The following is a 20,617-nucleotide window of genomic DNA, read 5'->3' on the forward strand; positions in this document are numbered from 1 at the left end:
GCAAGTAAGGGAGATGTGGCATGAAGTTATTTCTAGGAGTTGGAGACATACCCACATTAGCTCAGTTCTGGGCATCTTTGAAATACCTGTAGAAACTTGTTCCTACGTAGCAACTTGCGACTTTGAATGAGAATGTGCTTGCTTACAGCAACGTGCTATATGTTCTGAATGCCCGAATTGGGAATCTGTGTCAAATCTTTCTTAGGAAATATGTGATCCTTACTAGCTGGAAGCGAGGGAGATGGGGCATGAAGTTATTTCTAGGAGTTGGAGACATATCCACTTTAGCTCAGTTCTGGGCATCTTTGAAATACCTATACAAACTTGTTCCTACGTAGTAACTTGCTACTTGGAATGACAATGTGCCTGCTCACAGCAAAGTGCTATGTGTTCGGGCTATATGCCCGAATAGGGAATCTGTGTCAAAACGTTTTTAGGAATATTGTGATCCTTACTAGCTGGAAGTAAGGGAAATGTGGCATGAAGTTTTTTCTAGGAGTTGGGGACATACCAAGTTTAGGTCAGTTCTGGGCATCTTTGAAAGTCCTATACAAACTTGATCCTACATAGTAACTTGTAACTTTGGATGAGAATGTGCTTGCTTACAACAACGTGCTATATGTTCTGAATGCCCGAATTGGGAATCTGCGCCAAAACTTTGTTAGGAATTATGTTATCCTTACTAGCTGGAAGTAAGGGAGATGGGGCATGAAGTTATTTCTAGGAGTTGGAGAAATACCAAGTTCAGCTCAGTACTGGGCATCTTTTAAATACCTGTACAAACTTGTTCCTACATAGTAACTTGCTACATGGAATGAGAAAGTGCTTGCCTAGAGCAACGTGCTATATGTTCTGAATGCCGGAATTGGGAATCTGTGTCAAAACTTTGTTAGAAATTATGTGAACCTTACTAGCTGGAAGTAAGGGAGATGGGGCATGAAATTATTTCTAGGAGTTGGAGACACACAAAGTTTAGCTCAGTTCTGGGCATCTTTGAAATACCAATACAAACTTGTTCCTACATAGTAACTTGCAACTTTGAATGAGAATGTGCTTGCTTACAGCAACGTGCTATATGTTCTGAATGCCCGAATTGGGAATCTGTGTCAAAACTTTGTTAGGAATTATATGATCCTTAGTAGATGGAGCTAAGAGAGATGGGGCATGAAGTTATTTCTAGGAGTTGGAGACATACCCACTTTAGCTCAATTCTGGGCATCTTTGAAATACCTATACAAACTTGTTCCTACATAGTAACTTCCAAATTTGAATGAGAATGTGCTTGCTTAAAGCAACTTGCTATATGTTCTGAATGCCCGAATTGGGAATCTGTGTCAAAACTTTGTTAGGAATTATGTGATCCTTACTAGCTGCAAGTAAGGGAGATGTGGCATGAAGTTATTTCTAGGAGTTGGACACATACAAAGTTTAGCTCAGTTCTGGGCATCTTTGAAATACCTGTAGAAACTTGTTCCTACGTAGCAACTTGCGACTTTGAATGAGAATGTGCTTGCTTACAGCAACGTGCTATATGTTCTGAATGCCCCCATTGGGAATCTGTGTGAAAACTTTGTTAGGAATTATGTGAGCCTTACTAGCTGGAACTAAGGGAGATGGGGCATGAAGTTATTTCTAGGAGTTGGAGACATACCAAGTTTAGCTCAGTTCTGGTCATCTTTGAAATACCTATACAAACTTGTTCCTACATAGTAACTTGCATTTTTGAATGAGAATGTGCTTGCCCACAGCAACGTGCTATATGTTCTGAATGCCCGAATTGGGAATCTTTGTCAAAACTTTGTTAGGAATTATGTGATCCTTACTAGCTGGAAGTAAGAGAGATGGGGCATGAAGTTATTTCTAGGAGTTGGAGACATACCCACTTTAGCTCAGTTCTGGGCATCATTGAAATACATATACAAACTTGTTCCTCCATAGTAACATGCGACTTTGATTGAGAATGTGCTTGCTTACAGCAACGTGCTATATGTTCTGAATGCCCGAATTGGGAATCTGTGTCAAATATTTGTTAGGAATTATGTGATCCTTACTAGCTGGAAGCGAGGGAGATGGGGCATGAAGTTATTTCTAGGAGTTGGAGACATATCCACTTTAGCTCTGTTCTGGGCATCTTTGAAATACCTACACAAACTTGTTCCTACATAGTAACTTGCTACTTGGAATGAGAATGTACTTGCTCACAGCAAAGTGCTATGTGTTCTCAATGCCCGAATTGGGAATCTGTGTCAAAACTTTGTTAGGAATATTGTGATCCTTACTAGCTGGAAGTAAGGCAGATGCGGCATGAAGTTATTTCTAGGAGTCGGGGACATACCAAGTTTAGCTCAGTACTGGGCATCTTTGAAATACCTGTACAAACTTGTTCCTACATAGTAACTTGCTAATGGAATGAGAAAGTGCTTGCTTAAAGCAACGTGCTATATGTTCTGAATGCCCGAAAAGGGAATCTGTGTCAAAACATTGTTAGGAATTATGTGATCCTTACTAGCTGGAAGTAAGGGAGATGGGGCATGAAGTTATTTCTAGGAGTCGGAGACATACCAAGTTTAGCTCAGTTCTGGGCATCTTTGAAATACCTGTACAAACTTGTTACTACATAGTAACTTTCTACTTGGAATGAGAAAGTGCTTGCTTAAAGCAACGTACTATATGTTCTGAATGCCCGAATTGGGAATCTGTGTCAAAACTTTTTTAGAAATTATATGATCCTTACTAGCTGGAAGTAAGGCAGATGGGGCATGAAATTATTTCTAGGAGTTGGAGACATACCAAGTTTAGCTCAGTTCTGGGCATCTTTGAAATACATATACAAACTTGTTCCTACATAGGAACTTGCAACTTTGAATGAGAATGTGCTTGCTTAAAGCAACTTGCTATATGTTCTGAATGCCCGAATTGGGAATCTGTGTCAAAACTTCGTTATGAATTATGTGATCCTTACTAGCTGGAAGTAAGGGAGATGGGGCATGAAGTTTTTTCTAGGAGTTGGAGACATACCAAGTTTAGCTCAGTTCTGGGCATCTTTGAAATATCTATACAAACTTGTTCCTACATAGTAACTTGCAACTTTGAATGAGAATGTGCTTGCTTACAACAACGTGCTATATGTTCTGAATGCCCGAATTGGGAATCTGTGCCAAAACTTTGTTAGGAATTATGTGATCCTTACTAGCTGGAAGTAAGGGAGATGGGGCATGAAGTTATTTCTAGGAGTCGGAGACATATCAAGTTTAGCTCAGTTCTGAGCATCTTTGATATACCTGTACAAACTTGTTCCTACATAGTAACTTGCTACTTGGAATGAGAAAATGCTTGCTTAAAGCAACGTGCTATAAGTTCTGAATGCCCGAAATGGGAATCTGTGTCAAAACTTTGTTAGAAATTTTGTGATCCTTACTAGCTGGAAGTAAGGGAGATGGGGCATGAAGTTATTTCTAGGAGTCGGAGACATACCAAGTTTAGCTCAGTTCTGGGCATCTTTGAAAAACCTGTACAAACTTGTTCCTACATAGTAACTTTCTACTTGGAATGAGAAAGTGCTTGCTTAAAGCAACGTGCTATATGTTCTGAATGCCCGAATTGGGAATCTGTGTGAAAACTTTGTTAGAAATTATGTGATCCTTACTAGCTGGAAGTAAGGCAGATGGGGCATGAAGTTATTTCTAGGAGTCGGAGACATACCAAGTTTAGTTCATTTCTGGGCATCTTTGAAATACCTATACAAACTTGTTCCTACATAGGAACTTGCAACTTTGAATGAGAATGTGCTTGCTTACAGCAACGTGCTATATGTTCTGAATGCCCGAATTGGGAATCTGTGTCAAATCTTTGTTAGGAATTATGTGATCCTTACAAGCTGGAAGTAAGAGAGATGGGGCATGAAGTTATTTCTAGGAGTTGGAGTCATACCCACTTTAGCTCAGTTCTGGGCATCATTGAAATACCTATACAAACTTGTTCCTCCATAGTAACATGCGACTTTGATTGAGAATGTGCTTGCTTACAGCAACGTGCTATATGTTCTGAATGCCCGAATTGGGAATCTGTGTCAAATCTTTGTTAGGAATTATGTGATCCTTACTAGCTGGAAGTAAGGGAGATGGGGCATGAAGTTATTTCTAGGAGTTGGAGACATATCCACTTAAGCTCAGTTCTGGGCATCTTTGAAATACCTATACAAACTTGTTCCTACATAGTAACTTGCAACAGTGAATGAGAATGAGCTTGCTTCAAGCGACGTGGTATATGTTCTGAATGCCCAAATTGGGAATCTGTGTCAAAACTTTGTTAGGAATTATGTGATCATTACTAGCTGGAAGTAAGGGAGATGGGGCATGAAGTTATTTCTAGGAGTCGGAGACATACCAAGTTTAGCTCAGTTCTGGGCATCTTTGAAATACCTATACAAACTTGTTCCTACATAGTAACTTGCTACTTGGAATGAGAATGTACTTGCGCACAGCAAAGTGCTATGTGTTCTCAATGCCCGAATTGGGAATCTGTGTCAAAACATTGTTAGCAATTATGTGATCCTTACTAGATGGAAGTAAGGGAGATAGGGCATGAAGTTATTTCTGGGAGTTGGAGACATACCCACTTTAGCTCAGTTCTGGGCATCTTTGACATACCTATACAAACTTGTTCCTACATAGTACCTTGCTACTTGGAATGAGAATGTGCCTGCTCACAGCAAAGTGCTATGTGTTCTGAATGCCCGAATTGGGAATCTGTGTCAAAACTTTTTTAGGAATATTGTGATCCTTACTAGCTGGAAGAAAGGGAGATGGGGCATGAAGTTTTTTCTAGGAGTTGGAGACATACCATGTTTAGCTCAGTTCTGGGCATCTTTGAAATACCTATACAAACTTGTTCCTACATAGTAACTTACAACTTTGAATGAGAATGTGCTTGCTTAAAGCAACGTGCTATATGTTCTGAATGCCCGAATTGGGAATCTGTGCCAAAACTTTGTTAGGAATTATGTTATCCTTACTAGCTGGAAGTAAGCGAGATGGGGCATGAAGTTATTTCTAGGAGTCGGAGACATACCAAGTTTAGCTCAGTACTGGGCATCTTTGAAATACCTGTACAAACTTGTTCCTACATAGTAACTTGCTACTTGGAATCAGAAAGTGCTTGCTTAAAGCAACGTGCTATATGTTCTGAATGCCCGAATTGGGAATCTCTGTCAAAACTTTGTTAGAAATTATGTGATCCTTACTAGCTGGTAGTAAGGGAGATGGGGCATGAAATTATTTCCAGGAGTTGGAGACATACCAAGTTTAGCTCAGTTCTGGGCATCTTTGAAATACCTATACAAACTTGTTCCTACATAGTAACTTGCAACTTTGAATGAGAATGTGCTTGCTTACAGCAACGTGCTATATGTTCTGAATGCCCGAATTGGGAATCTGTGTCAAAACTTTGTTAGGAATTATATGATCCTTAGTAGATTTAAGTAAGAGAGATGGGGCATGAAGTTATTTCTAGGAGTTGGAGACATACCCACTTTACCTCAGTTCTGGTCATCTTTGAAATACCTATACAAACTTGTTCCTACATAGTAACTTGCAACATTGAATCAGAATGTACTTACATACAGCAAGGTGCTATATGTTCTGAATGCCCGAATAGGGAATCTGTGTCAAAACTTTGTTAGGAATTATGTGATCCTTACTAGCTTGAAGTAAGGGAAATGGGGCATGAAGTTATTTCTAGGAGTTGGAGACATACCCACTTTAGCTCAGTTCTGGGCATCTTTGAAATACCTGTACAAACTTGTTCCTACGTAGCAACTTCCAACTTTGAATGAGAATGTGCTTGCTTACAGCAACGTGCCATATGTTCTGAATGCCCGAATTGGGAATCTGTGTCAAAACTTTGTTAGGAATTATGTGATCCTTACTAGAAGGAAGTAAGGGAGATGGGGCATGAAGTTATTTCTAGGAGTTGGAGACCTACCAAGTTTAGCTCAGTTCTGGGCGTCTTTGAAATACCTGTACAAACTTCTTCCTACATAGTAACTTGCTACTTGGAATGAGAAAGTGCTTGCTTAAAGCAACGTGCTATATGTTCTGAATGCCCGAATTGGGAATCTGTGTCAAAACTTTGTTAGGAATTATGTGATCCTTACTAGCTGGAAGTAAGGGAGATGGGGCATGAAGTTATTTCTAGGAGTTGGAGACATACCAAGTTTAGCTCAGTTCTGGACATCTTTGAAATACCTATACAAACTTGTTCCTACATAGTAACTTGCAACTTTGAATGAGAATGTGCTTGCTTACAGCAACGTGCTATATGTTCTGAATGCCCGAATTGGGGATCTGTGTCAAAACTTTGTTAGGAATTATGTGCTCCTTACTAGCTGGAAGTGAGGGAGATGTGGCATGAAGTTATTTCTAGGAGTTGGAGACATACTCACTTTAGCTCAGTCCTGGTCATCATTGAAATACCTATACAAACTTGTTCCTACATAGTAACTTGTATTTTTGAATGAGAATGTGGTTCCTTACAGCAACGTGCTATATGTTCTCAATGCCCGATTTGGGAATCTGTGTCAAAACTTTGTTAGGAATTATGTGATCCTTACTAGCTGGAAGTAAGGGAGATGGGGCATGAAGTTATTTCTAGGAGTTGGAGACATATCCACCTTAGCTCTGTTCTGGGCCTCTTTGAAATACCTATACAAACTTGTTCCTACATAGTAACTTGCAACTTTGAATGAGAATGTGCTTGCTTAAAGCGACGTGGTATATGTTCTGAATGCCCGAATTGGGAATCTGTGTCAAAACTTTGTTAGCAATTATGTGATCATTACTAGATGGAAGTAAGGGAGATGGGCCATGTAGATGTTTCTAGGAGTTGGAGACACACCCACTTTAGATCATTTCTGGGCATCTTTGAAATACCTATAAAAACTTGTTCCTTCATAGTAACTTGCTACTTTTGATGAGAAAGTGCTTGCTTAAAGCAACGTTCTATATGTTCTGAATGCCCGAATTGGGAATCTGTGTCAAAACTTCGTTATGAATTATGTGATCCTTACTAGCTGGAAGTAAGGGAGATGGGGCATGAAGTTTTTTCTAGGAGTTGGAGACATACCAAGTTTAGCTCATTTCTGGGCATCTTTGAAATATCTATACAAACTTGTTCCTTCATAGTAACTTGCAACTTTGAATGAGAATGTGCTTGCTTACAACAACGTGCTATATGTTCTGAATGCCCGAATTGGGAATCTGTGCCAAAACTTTGTTAGGAATTATGTGATCCTTACTAGCTGGAAGTAAGGGAGATGGGGCATGAAGTTATTTCTAGGAGTCGGAGACATATCAAGTTTAGCTCAGTTCTGGGCATCTTTGATATACCTGTACAAACTTGTTCCTACATAGTAACTTGCTACTTGGAATGAGAAAATGCTTGCTTAAAGCAACGTGCTATATGTTCTGAATGCCCGAAATGGGAATCTGTGTCAAATCTTTGTTAGAAATTTTGTGATCCTTACTAGCTGGAAGTAAGGGAGATGGGGCATGAAGTTATTTCTAGGAGTCGGAGACATACCAAGTTTAGCTCAGTTCTGGGCATCTTTGAAATACCTATACAAACTTGTTCCCACATAGTAACTTTCTACTTGGAATGAGAAAGTGCTTGCTTAAAGCAACGTGCTATATGTTCTGAATGCCCGAATTGGGAATCTGTGTGAAAACTTTGTTAGAAATTATGTGATCCTTACTAGCTGGAAGTAAGGCAGATGGGGCATGAAGTTATTTCTAGGAGTCGGAGACATACCAAGTTTAGTTCAGTTCTGGGCATCTTTGAAATACCTATACAAACTTGTTCCTACATAGGAACTTGCAACTTTGAATGAGAATGTGCTTGCTTACAGCAACGTGCTATATGTTCTGAATGCCCGAATTGGGAATCTGTGTCAAAACTTTGTTAGGAATTATGTGATCCTTACAAGCTGGAAGTAAGAGAGATGGGGCATGAAGTTATTTCTAGGAGTTGGAGACATACCCACTTTAGCTCAGTTCTGGGCATCATTGAAATACCTATACAAACTTGTTCCTCCATAGTAACATGCGACTTTGATTTAGAATGTGCTTGCTTACAGCAACATGCTATATGTTCTGAATGCCCGAATTGGGAATCTGTGTCAAATCTTTGTTAGGAATTATGTAATCCTTACTAGCTGGATGTAAGTGAGATGGGGCATGAAATTATTTCTAGGAGTTGGAGACATACCAAGTTTAGCTCAGTTCTGGGCATCTTTGAAATACATATACAAACTTGTTCCTACATAGGAACTTGCAACTTTGAATGAGAATGTGCTTGCTTAAAGCAACTTGCTATATGTTCTGAATGCCCGAATTGGGAATCTGTGTCAAAACTTCGTTATGAATTATGTGATCCTTACTAGCTGGAAGTAAGGGAGATGGGGCATGAAGTTTTTTCTAGGAGTTGGAGACATACCAAGTTTAGCTCAGTTCTGGGCATCTTTGAAATATCTATACAAACTTGTTCCTACATAGTAACTTGCAACTTTGAATGAGAATGTGCTTGCTTACAACAACGTGCTATATGTTCTGAATGCCCGAATTGGGAATCTGTGTCAAAACTTTGTTAGGAATTATGTGATCCTTACTAGCTGGAAGTAAGGGAGATGGGGCATGAAGTTATTTCTAGGAGTCGGAGACATATCAAGTTTAGCTCAGTTCTGGGCATCTTTGATATACCTGTACAAACTTGTTCCTACATAGTAACTTGTTACTTGGAATGAGAAAATGCTTGCTTAAAGCAACGTGCTATAAGTTCTGAATGCCCGAAATGGGAATCTGTGTCAAAACTTTGTTAGAAATTTTGTGATCCTTACTAGCTGGAAGTAAGGGAGATGGGGCATGAAGTTATTTCTAGGAGTCGGAGACATACCAAGTTTAGCTCAGTTCTGGGCATCTTTGAAATACCTGTACAAACTTGTTCCTACAGAGTAACTTTCTACTTGGAATGAGAAAGAGCTTGCTTAAAGCAACGTGCTATATGTTCTGAATGCCCGAATTGGGAATCTGTGTGAAAACTTTGTTAGAAATTATGTGATCCTTACTAGCTGGAAGTAAGGCAGATGGGGCATGAAGTTATTTCTAGGAGTCGGAGACATACCAAGTTTAGTTCAGTTCTGGGCATCTTTGAAATACCTATACAAACTTGTTCCTACATAGGAACTTGCAACTTTGAATGAGAATGTGCTTGCTTACAGCAACGTGCTATATGTTCTGAATGCCCCAATTGGGAATCTGTGTCAAAACTTTGTTAGGAATTATGTGATCCTTACAACCTGGAAGTAAGAGAGATGGGGCATGAAGTTATTTCTAGGAGTTGGAGACATACCCACTTTAGCTCAGTTCTGGGCATCATTGAAATACCTATACAAACTTGTTCCTCCATAGTAACATGCGACTTTGATTGAGATTGTGCTTGCTTACAGCAACGTGCTATATGTGCTGAATGCCCGAATTGGGAATCTGTGTCAAAACTTTGGTAGGAATATTGTGATCCTTACTAGCTGGAAGTAAGGGAGATGGGGCATGAAGTTATTTCTAGGAGTTGGAGACATATCCACTTTAGCTCAGTTCTGGGCATCTTTGAAATACCTATACAAACTTGTTCCTACATAGTAACTTGCAACAGTGAATGAGAATGAGCTTGCTTCAAGCGACGTGGTATATGTTCTGAATGCCCAAATTGGGAATCTGTGTCAAAACTTTGTTAGGAATTATGTGATCATTACTAGCTGGAAGTAAGGGAGATGGGGCATGAAGTTATTTCTAGGAGTCGGAGACATACCAAGTTTAGCTCAGTTCTGGGCATCTTTGAAATACCTATACAAACTTGTTCCTACATAGTAACTTGCTACTTGGAATGAGAATGTACTTGCGCACAGCAAAGTGCTATGTGTTCTCAATGCCCGAATTGGGAATCTGTGTCAAAACATTGTTAGCAATTATGTGATCCTTACTAGATGGAAGTAAGGGAGATAGGGCATGAAGTTATTTCTGGGAGTTGGAGACATACCCACTTTAGCTCAGTTCTGGGCATCTTTGACATACCTATACAAACTTGTTCCTACATAGTACCTTGCTACTTGGAATGAGAATGTGCCTGCTCACAGCAAAGTGCTATGTGTTCTGAATGCCCGAATTGGGAATCTGTGTCAAAACTTTTTTAGGAATATTGTGATCCTTACTAGCTGGAAGAAAGGGAGATGGGGCATGAAGTTTTTTCTAGGATTTGGAGACATACCATTTTTAGCTCAGTTCTGGGCATCTTTGAAATACCTATACAAACTTGTTCCTACATAGTAACTTACAACTTTGAATGAGAATGTGCTTGCTTACAACAACGTGCTATATGTTCTGAATGCCCGAATTGGGAATCTGTGCCAAAACTTTGTTAGGAATTATGTTATCCTTACTAGCTGGAAGTAAGCGAGATGGGGCATGAAGTTATTTCTAGGAGTCGGAGACATACCAAGTTTAGCTCAGTACTGGGCATCTTTGAAATACCTGTACAAACTTGTTCCTACATAGTAACTTGCTACTTGGAATGAGAAAGTGCTTGCTTAAAGCAACGTGCTATATGTTCTGAATGCCCGAATTGGGAATCTCTGTCAAAACTTTGTTAGAAATTATGTGATCCTTACTAGCTGGTAGTAAGGGAGATGGGGCATGAAATTATTTCCAGGAGTTGGAGACATACCAAGTTTAGCTCAGTTCTGGGCATCTTTGAAATACCTATACAAACTTGTTCCTACATAGTAACTTGCAACTATGAATGAGAATGTGCTTGCTTACAGCAACGTGCTATATGTTCTGAATGCCCGAATTGGGAATCTGTGTCAAAACTTTGTTAGGAATTATATGATCCTTAGTAGATTTAAGTAAGAGAGATGGGGCATGAAGTTATTTCTAGGAGTTGGAGACATACCCACTTTAGCTCAGTTCTGGTCATCTTTGAAATACCTATACAAACTTGTTCCTACATAGTAACTTGCAACATTGAATAAGAATGTACTTACATACAGCAAGGTGCTATATGTTCTGAATGCCCGAATAGGGAATCTGTGTCAAAACTTTGTTAGGAATTATGTGATCCTTACTAGCTTGAAGTAAGGGAAATGGGGCATGAAGTTATTTCTAGGAGTTGGAGACATACCCACTTTAGCTCAGTTCTGGGCATCTTTGAAATACCTGTACAAACTTGTTCCTACGTAGCAACTTGCAACTTTGAATGAGAATGTGCTTGCTTACAGCAACGTGCCATATGTTCTGAATGCCCGAATTGGGAATCTGTGTCAAAACTTTGTTAGGAATTATGTGATCCTTACTAGAAGGAAGTAAGGGAGATGGGGCATGAAGTTATTTCTAGGAGTTGGAGACCTACCAAGTTTAGCTCAGTTCTGGGCGTCTTTGAAATACCTGTACAAACTTCTTCCTACATAGTAACTTGCTACTTGAAATGAGAAAGTGCTTGCTTAAAGCAACGTGCTATATGTTCTGAATGCCCGAATTGGGAATCTGTGTCAAAACTTTGTTAGGAATTATGTGATCCTTACTAGCTGGAAGTAAGGGAGATGGGGCATGAAGTTATTTCTAGGAGTTGGAGACATACCAAGTTTAGCTCAGTTCTGGACATCTTTGAAATACCTATACAAACTTGTTCCTACATAGTAACTTGCAACTTTGAATGAGAATGTGCTTGCTTACAGCAACGTGCTATATGTTCTGAATGCCCGAATTGGGAATCTGTGTCAAAACTTTGTTAGGAATTATGTGCTCCTTACTAGCTGGAAGTGAGGGAGATGTGGCATGAAGTTATTTCTAGGAGTTGGAGACATACTCACTTTAGCTCAGTCCTGGTCATCATTGAAATACCTATACAAACTTGTTCCTACATAGTAACTTGTATTTTTGAATGAGAATGTGGTTGCTTACAGCAACGTGCTATATGTTCTCAATGCCCGATTTGGGAATCTGTGTCAAAACTTTGTTAGGAATTATGTGATCCTTACTAGCTGGAAGTAAGGGAGATGGGGCATGAAGTTATTTCTAGGAGTTGGAGACGTATCCACCTTAGCTCTGTTCTGGGCATCTTTGAAATACCTATACAAACTTGTTCCTACATAGTAACTTGCAACTTTGAATGAGAATGTGCTTGCTTAAAGCGACGTGGTATATATTCTGAATGCCCGAATTGGTAATCTGTGTCAAAACTTTGTTAGCAATTATGTGATCCTTACTAGCTGGAAGTAAGGGAGATGAGGCATGAAGTTATTTCTAGGAGTTGGAGACATACCCACTTTAGCTCAGTTCTGGGCATCTTTGAAATACCTGTACAAATTTGTTCCTACATAGTAACTTGCTACTTGGAATGAGAAAGTTCTTGCTTAAAGCAACGTGCTATATGTTCTGAATGCCCGAATAGGGAATCTGTGTCAAAACTTTGTTAGGAATTATGTGATCCTTACTAGCTGGAAGTAAGGGAGATGGGGCATGAAATTATTTCTAGGAGTTGGAGACATATCAAGTTTAGCTCAGTTCTGGATATCTTTGATATACCTATACAAACTTGTTCCTACATAGTAACTTGCAATTTTGAATGAGAATGTGCTTGCTTACAGCAACGTGCTATATGTTCTGAATGGCCGAATTGGGAATCTGTGTCAAAACTTTGTTAGGAATTATATGATACTTAGTAGATTTAAGTAAGAGAGATGGGGCATGAAGTTATTTCTAGGAGTTGGAGACATACCCACTTTAGCTCAGTTCTGGTCATCTTTGAAATACCTATACAAACTTGTTCCTACATAGTAACTTGCAACATTGAATAAGAATGTACTTACATACAGCAAGGTGCTATATGTTCTGAATGCCCGAATAGGGAATCTGTGTCAAAACTTTGTTAGGAATTATGTGATCCTTACTAGCTTGAAGTAAGGGAAATGGGGCATGAAGTTATTTCTAGGAGTTGGAGACATACCCACTTTAGCTCAGTTCTGGGCATCTTTGAAATACCTGTACAAACTTGTTCCTACGTAGCAACTTGCAACTTTGAATGAGAATGTGCTTGCTTACAGCAACGTGCCATATGTTCTGAATGCCCGAATTGGGAATCTGTGTCAAAACTTTGTTAGGAATTATGTGATCCTTACTAGAAGGAAGTAAGGGAGATGGGGCATGAAGTTATTTCTAGGAGTTGGAGACCTACCAAGTTTAGCTCAGTTCTGGGCGTCTTTGAAATACCTGTACAAACTTCTTCCTACATAGTAACTTGCTACTTGAAATGAGAAAGTGCTTGCTTAAAGCAACGTGCTATATGTTCTGAATGCCCGAATTGGGAATCTGTGTCAAAACTTTGTTAGGAATTATGTGATCCTTACTAGCTGGAAGTAAGGGAGATGGGGCATGAAGTTATTTCTAGGAGTTGGAGACATACCAAGTTTAGCTCAGTTCTGGACATCTTTGAAATACCTATACAAACTTGTTCCTACATAGTAACTTGCAACTTTGAATGAGAATGTGCTTGCTTACAGCAACGTGCTATATGTTCTGAATGCCCGAATTGGGAATCTGTGTCAAAACTTTGTTAGGAATTATGTGCTCCTTACTAGCTGGAAGTGAGGGAGATGTGGCATGAAGTTATTTCTAGGAGTTGGAGACATACTCACTTTAGCTCAGTCCTGGTCATCATTGAAATACCTATACAAACTTGTTCCTACATAGTAACTTGTATTTTTGAATGAGAATGTGGTTGCTTACAGCAACGTGCTATATGTTCTCAATGCCCGATTTGGGAATCTGTGTCAAAACTTTGTTAGGAATTATGTGATCCTTACTAGCTGGAAGTAAGGGAGATGGGGCATGAAGTTATTTCTAGGAGTTGGAGACATATCCACCTTAGCTCTGTTCTGGGCATCTTTGAAATACCTATACAAACTTGTTCCTACATAGTAACTTGCAACTTTGAATGAGAATGTGCTTGCTTAAAGCGACGTGGTATATATTCTGAATGCCCGAATTGGTAATCTGTGTCAAAACTTTGTTAGCAATTATGTGATCCTTACTAGCTGGAAGTAAGGGAGATGAGGCATGAAGTTATTTCTAGGAGTTGGAGACATACCCACTTTAGCTCAGTTCTGGGCATCTTTGAAATACCTGTACAAATTTGTTCCTACATAGTAACTTGCTACTTGGAATGAGAAAGTTCTTGCTTAAAGCAACGTGCTATATGTTCTGAATGCCCGAATAGGGAATCTGTGTCAAAACTTTGTTAGGAATTATGTGATCCTTACTAGCTGGAAGTAAGGGAGATGGGGCATGAAATTATTTCTAGGAGTTGGAGACATATCAAGTTTAGCTCAGTTCTGGATATCTTTGATATACCTATACAAACTTGTTCCTACATAGTAACTTGCAATTTTGAATGAGAATGTGCTTGCTTACAGCAACGTGCTATATGTTCTGAATGGCCGAACTGGGAATCTGTGTCAAAACTTTGTTAGGAATTATATGATACTTAGTAGATTTAAGTAAGAGAGATGGGGCATGAAGTTATTTCTAGGAGTTGGAGACATACCCACTTTAGCTCAGTTCTGGGCATCTTTGAAATACCTATACAAACTTGTTCCTACAGGGAAACTTGCAACTTTGAATGAGAATGTACTTACTTACAGCAAGTTGCTATATATTCTGAATGCCCGAATTGGGAATCTGTGTCAAATCATTGTTAGGAATTATGTGATCCTTACTAGCTGTAAGTAAGGGAGATGAGGCATGAAGTTATTTCTAGGAGTTGGAGACATACCCACTTTAGCTCAATTCTGGGCATCTTTGAAATACCTATACAACCTTGTTCCTACACAGTAACTTGCTACTTGGAATGAGAAACTGCTTGCTTAAAGCAACGTGCTATATGTTCTGAATGCCCGAATTGGGAATCTGTGTCAAAACTTTGTTAGGAATTATGTGATCCTTACTAGCTGGAAGTAAGGGAGATGGGGCATGAAGTTATTTCTAGGAGTTGGAGACATACCCACTTTAGCTCAGTTCTGGGCATCTTTGAAACACCTATACAAACTTGTTCCTACATAGTAACTTGTTACTTGGAATGAGAATGTGCCTGCTCACAGCAAAGTGCTATGTGTTCTGAAGGCCCGAATTGGGAATCTGTGTCAAAACTTTTTTAGGAATATTGTGATCCTTACTAGCTGGAAGTAAGGGAGATGAGGCATGAAGTTTTTTCTAGGAGTTGGAGACATACCAAGTTTAGCTCAGTTCTGGGCATCTTTGAAATACCTATACAAACTTGTTCCTACATAGTAACTTGCAACTTTGAATAAGAATGTGCTTGCTTACAACAACGTGCTATATGTTCTGAATGCCCGAATTGGGAATCTGTGCCAAAACTTTGTTAGGAATTATGTGATCCTTACTAGCTTGAAGTAAGGGAGATGGGGCATGAAGTTATTTCTAGGAGTCGGAGACATACCAAGTTTAGCTCAGTACTGGGCATCTTTGAAATACCTGTAGAAACTTTTTCCTACATAGTAACTTGCAACTTGAAATGAGAATGTGCTTGCTTACAGCAACGTGCTATATGTTCTGAATGCCCGAATTGGGAATCTGTGTCAAAACTTTGTTAGGAATTATGTGATCCTTACTAGCTGGAAGTAAGGGAGATGAGGCATGAAGTTATTTCTAGGAGTTGGAGACACACTCACTTTAGTTCAGTTCTGGTCATCATTGAAATACCTATACAAACTTGTTCCTACATAGTAACTTGTATTTTTGAATGAGAATGTGCTTACTTACAGCAACGTGCTATATGTTCTGAATGCTCGATTTGGGAATCTGTGTCAAAACTTTGTTAGAAATTATGTGATCCTTACTAGCTGGAAGTAAGGGAGATGACCATGAAGTTATTTCTAGGAGATGGAGACATACCCACTTTAGTTCAGTTCTGGGCATCTTTGAAATACCTATACAAACTTGTTCCTACATAGTAACTTGCAACTTTGCTTGAGAATGTGCTTGCTTACAGCAACGTGCTATATGTTCTGAATGCCCGAATTGGGAATCTGTGTCAAAACTTTGTTAGGAATAATGTGATCCTTAGTAGATGGAGGTAAGGGATATGGGGCATGAAGTTATTTCTAGGAGTTGGAGAAATACCCACTTTAGCTCAGTTCTGGGCATCTTTGAAATACCTATACAAACATGTTCCTACATAGTAACTTGCTACTAGGAATGAGAAAGTGCTTGCTTAAAGCAACGGGCTACGTGTTCTGAATGCCCGAATTGGGAATCTGTGTCAAAACTTTGTTAGGATTTATGTGATTCTTACTAGCTGGAAGTAAGGGAGATGGGGCATGAAGTTATTTCTAGGAGTTGGAGACATACCTACTTTAGCTCAGTTCTGGGCATCTTTGAAATACATATACAAACTTGTTCCTACATAGTGACTTGCTACTTGGAATGAGAAAGTGCTTGCTTAAAGCAACGTGGTATATGTTATGAATGCCCGAATTGGGAATCTGTGTCAAAACATTGTTAGGAATTATGTGATCCTTACTAGGTGGAAGTAAGAGAGATGGGGCATGAAGTTATTTCTAGGAGTTGGAGACATACCCACTTTAGCTCAGTTCTGGACAACTTTGAAATACCTGTACAAACTTGTTCCTACATAGTAACTTGCAACTTTGATTGAGAATGTGCTTGCTTACAGCAACGTGCTATATGTTCTGAATGCCCGAATTGAGAATCTGTGTCAAAACTTTGTTAGGAATTATGTGATCCTTACTAGCTGGAAGTAAGGGAAATGGGGCATTAAGTTATTTCTAGGAGTTGGAGACATACCAATTTTAGCTCAGTTATAGGCATCTTTGAAATACCTATGCAAACTTGTTCCTACATAGTAACTTGCAACTTTGAATGAGAATGTGCTTGCTTACAGCAACGTGCTATATGTTCTGAATGCCCGAATTGGGAATCTGTGTCAAAACTTTGTTAGGAATAATATGATCCTTAGTAGATATAAGTAAGAGAGATGGGGCATGAAGTTATTTCTAGGAGTTGGAGACATACCCACTTTAGCTCAGTTCTGGGCATCTTTGAAATACGTATACAAACTTGTTCCTACATAGTAACTTGCAACTTTGAATGAGAATGTACTTACTTACAGCAAGGTGCTATATGTTCTCAATGCCCGAATTGGGAATCTGTGTCAAAACTTCGTTAGGAATTATGTGATCCTTACTAGCTGGAAGTACGGGAGATGGGGCATGAAGTTATTTCTAGGAGTTGGAGACATACCCACTTTGGCTCAGTTCTGGGCATCTTTGAAAGTCCTATACAAACTTGTTCCTACATAGTAACTTGCGAGTTAGAATGAGAAAGTGCTTGCTTAAAGCAACATGCTGTGTGTTCTGAATGCCCGAATTGGGAATCTGTGTCAAAACTTTGTTAGGAATATTGTGATCCCTACTAGCTGGAAGAAAGGTAGATGCAGCATGAAGTTATTTCTAGGAGTTGGAGACATACCCACTTTAGCTCAGTTCTGGGCATCTTTGAAATACCTGTACACACTTGTTCCTACATAGTAACTTGCTACTTGGAATGAGAAAGTGCTTGCTTAAAGCAACGGGGTACGTGTTCTGAATTCCCGAATTGGGAATCTGTGTCAAAACTTTGTTAGAAATTATGTGATCCTTACAAGATGGAAGTAAGGGAGATGGGACATGAAATTATTTCTAGGAGTTGGAGACATACCCACTTTAGCTCAGTTCTGGGCATCTTTGAAATACCTATACAAACTTGTTCCTACATAGTAACCTGCTACTTGGAATGAGAAAGTGCTTGCTTAAAGCAACGGGCTACATGTTCTGAATGCCCGAATTGGGAATCTGTGTCAAAACTTTGTTAGGCATTATGTGATCCTTACTAGCTGGAAGTAAGGGAGATGGGGCATGAAGTGATTTCCAGGAGTTGGAGACATACCCACTTTAGCTCAGTTCTGGGCATCTTTGAAGTACCTATACAAACTTGTTCCTACATAGTAACTTGCAACTTTGCTTGTGAATGTGCTTGCTTACAGCAACGTGCTATATGTTCTGAATGCCCGAATTGGGAATCTGTTTCAAAACTTTGTTAGGAATTATGTGATCCTTACTAGATGGAAGTAAGGGAGATGGTGCATGAAGTTATTTCTAGGAGTTGGAGACACACCTAGTTTAGTTCAGTTCTGGGCATCTTTGAAATACCTGTACACACTTGTTCCTACATAGTAACTTGCTACTTGGAATGAGAAAGTGCTTGCTTAAAGCAACGTGCTATATGTTCTGAATGCCCGAATTGGGAATCTGTGTCAAAACTTTGTTAGGAATTATGTGATCCTTACTAGTTGGAAGTAAGGGAGATGGGGCATGTAGTTATTTCTAGGAGTTGGAGACATACCCACTTTAGCTTAGTTCAGGGCATCTTTGAAATACCTATACAAACTTGTTCCTACATAGTAACTTGCAACTTTGAATGAGAATGTGCTTGCTTACAGCAACGTGCTATATGTTCTGAATGCCCGAATTGGGAATCTGTGTCAAAACTTTGTTAGGAATAATGTGATCCTTAGTAGATGGAAGTAAGGGATATGGGGCATGAAGTTATTTCTAGGAGTTGGAGAAATACCCACTTTAGCTCAGTTCTGGGCATCTTTGAAATACCTATACAAACATGTTCCTACATAGTAACTTGCTACTTGGAATGAGAAAGTGCTTGCTTAAAGCAACGGGCTACGTGTTCTGAATGCCCGAATTGGGAATCTGTGTCAAAACTTTGTTAGGATTTATGTGATTCTTACTAGCTGGAAGTAAGGGAGATGGGGCATGAAGTTATTTCTAGGAGTTGGAGACATACCTACTTTAGCTCAGTTCTGGGCCTCTTTGAAATACCTATACAAACTTGTTCCTACATAGTGACTTGCTACTTGGAATGAGAAAGTGCTTGCTTAAAGCAACGTGGTATATGTAATGAATGCCCGAATTGGGAATCTGTGTCAAAACTTTGTTAGGAATTATATGATCCTTACTAGGTGGAAGTAAGAGAGATGGGGCATGAAGTTATTTCTAGGAGTTGGAGACATACCCACTTTAGCTCAGTTCTGCACAACTTTGAAATACCTGCACAAACTTGTTCCTACATAGTAACTTGCAACTTTGATTGAGAATGTGCTTGCTTACAGCAACGTGCTATATGTTCTGAATGCCCGAATTGAGAATCTGTGTCAAAACTTTGTTAGGAATTATGTGATCCTTACTAGCTGGAAGTAAGGGAAATGGGGCATTTAGTTATTTCTAGGAGTTGGAGACATACCAATTTTAGCTCAGTTCTGGGCATCTTTGAAATACCTATGCAAACTTGTTCCTACATAGTAACTTGCAACTTTGAATGAGAATGTGCTTGCTTACAGCAACGTGCTATATGTTCTAAATGCCCGAATTGGGAATCTGTTTCAAAACTTTGTGAGGAATTATGTGATGGTTACTAGCTGGAAGTACGGGAGATGGGGCATGAAGTTATTTCTAGGAGTTGCAGACATACCCACTTTAGCTCAGTTCTGGGCATCTTTGAAATATCTATACAAACTTGTTCCTACATAGTAACTTGCTACTTGGAATGAGAATGTGCCTGCTCACAGCAAAGTGCTATGTATTCTGAAGGCCCGAATTGGGAATCTGTGTCAAAAATTTGTTAGAAATATTGTGATCCTTACTAGCTGGAAGTAAGGGAGATGGGTCATGAAGTTTTTTCTAGGAGTTGGAGACATACCAAGTTTAGCTCAGTTCTGGGCATCTTTGAAATACCTATACAAACTTGTTCCTACATAGTAACTTGCATTTTTGAATGAGAATGTGCTTGCTTACAGCAACGTGCTATATGTTCTGAATGCCCGAATTGGGAATCTGTGTCAAAACTTTGTTAGGTATTATGCGATTCTTACTAGCTGGAAGTAAGGGAGATGAGGCATGAAGTTATTTCCAGGAGTTGGAGACATACCCACTTTAGCTCAGTTCTGGGCATCTTGGAATACCTATACAAACTTGTTCCTCCATAGTAACATGCGACTTTGATTGAGAATGTGCTTGCTTACAGCAACGTGCTATATGTTCTGAATGCTCGAATTTGAAATCTGTGTCAAAACTTTGTTAGGAATTATGTGATCCTTACTAGCTGGAAGTAAGGGAGATGGGGAATGAAGTTATTTCTAGGAGTTGGAGACATACCAAGTTTAGCTCAGTTCTGGTCATGTTTGAAATACCTATACATACCTGTTCCTACATAGTAACTTGCAACTTTGATTGAGAATGTGCTTGCTTACAGCAACGTGCTATATGTTCTGAATGCCCGAATTGGGAATCTGTGTCAAAACTTTGTTAGGAATTATGTGATCCTTACTAGCTGGAAGTAAGGGAGATGGGGCATGAAGTGATTTCTAGGAGTTGGAGACATACCCACTTTAGCTCAGTTCTGGGCATCTTTGAAATACCTATACAAAC

This window comes from Diceros bicornis, chromosome 13 (genome assembly GCF_020826845.1).
Source record: "Diceros bicornis minor isolate mBicDic1 chromosome 13, mDicBic1.mat.cur, whole genome shotgun sequence".
In the NCBI taxonomy this organism is placed as follows: Eukaryota; Metazoa; Chordata; class Mammalia; order Perissodactyla; family Rhinocerotidae; genus Diceros; species Diceros bicornis.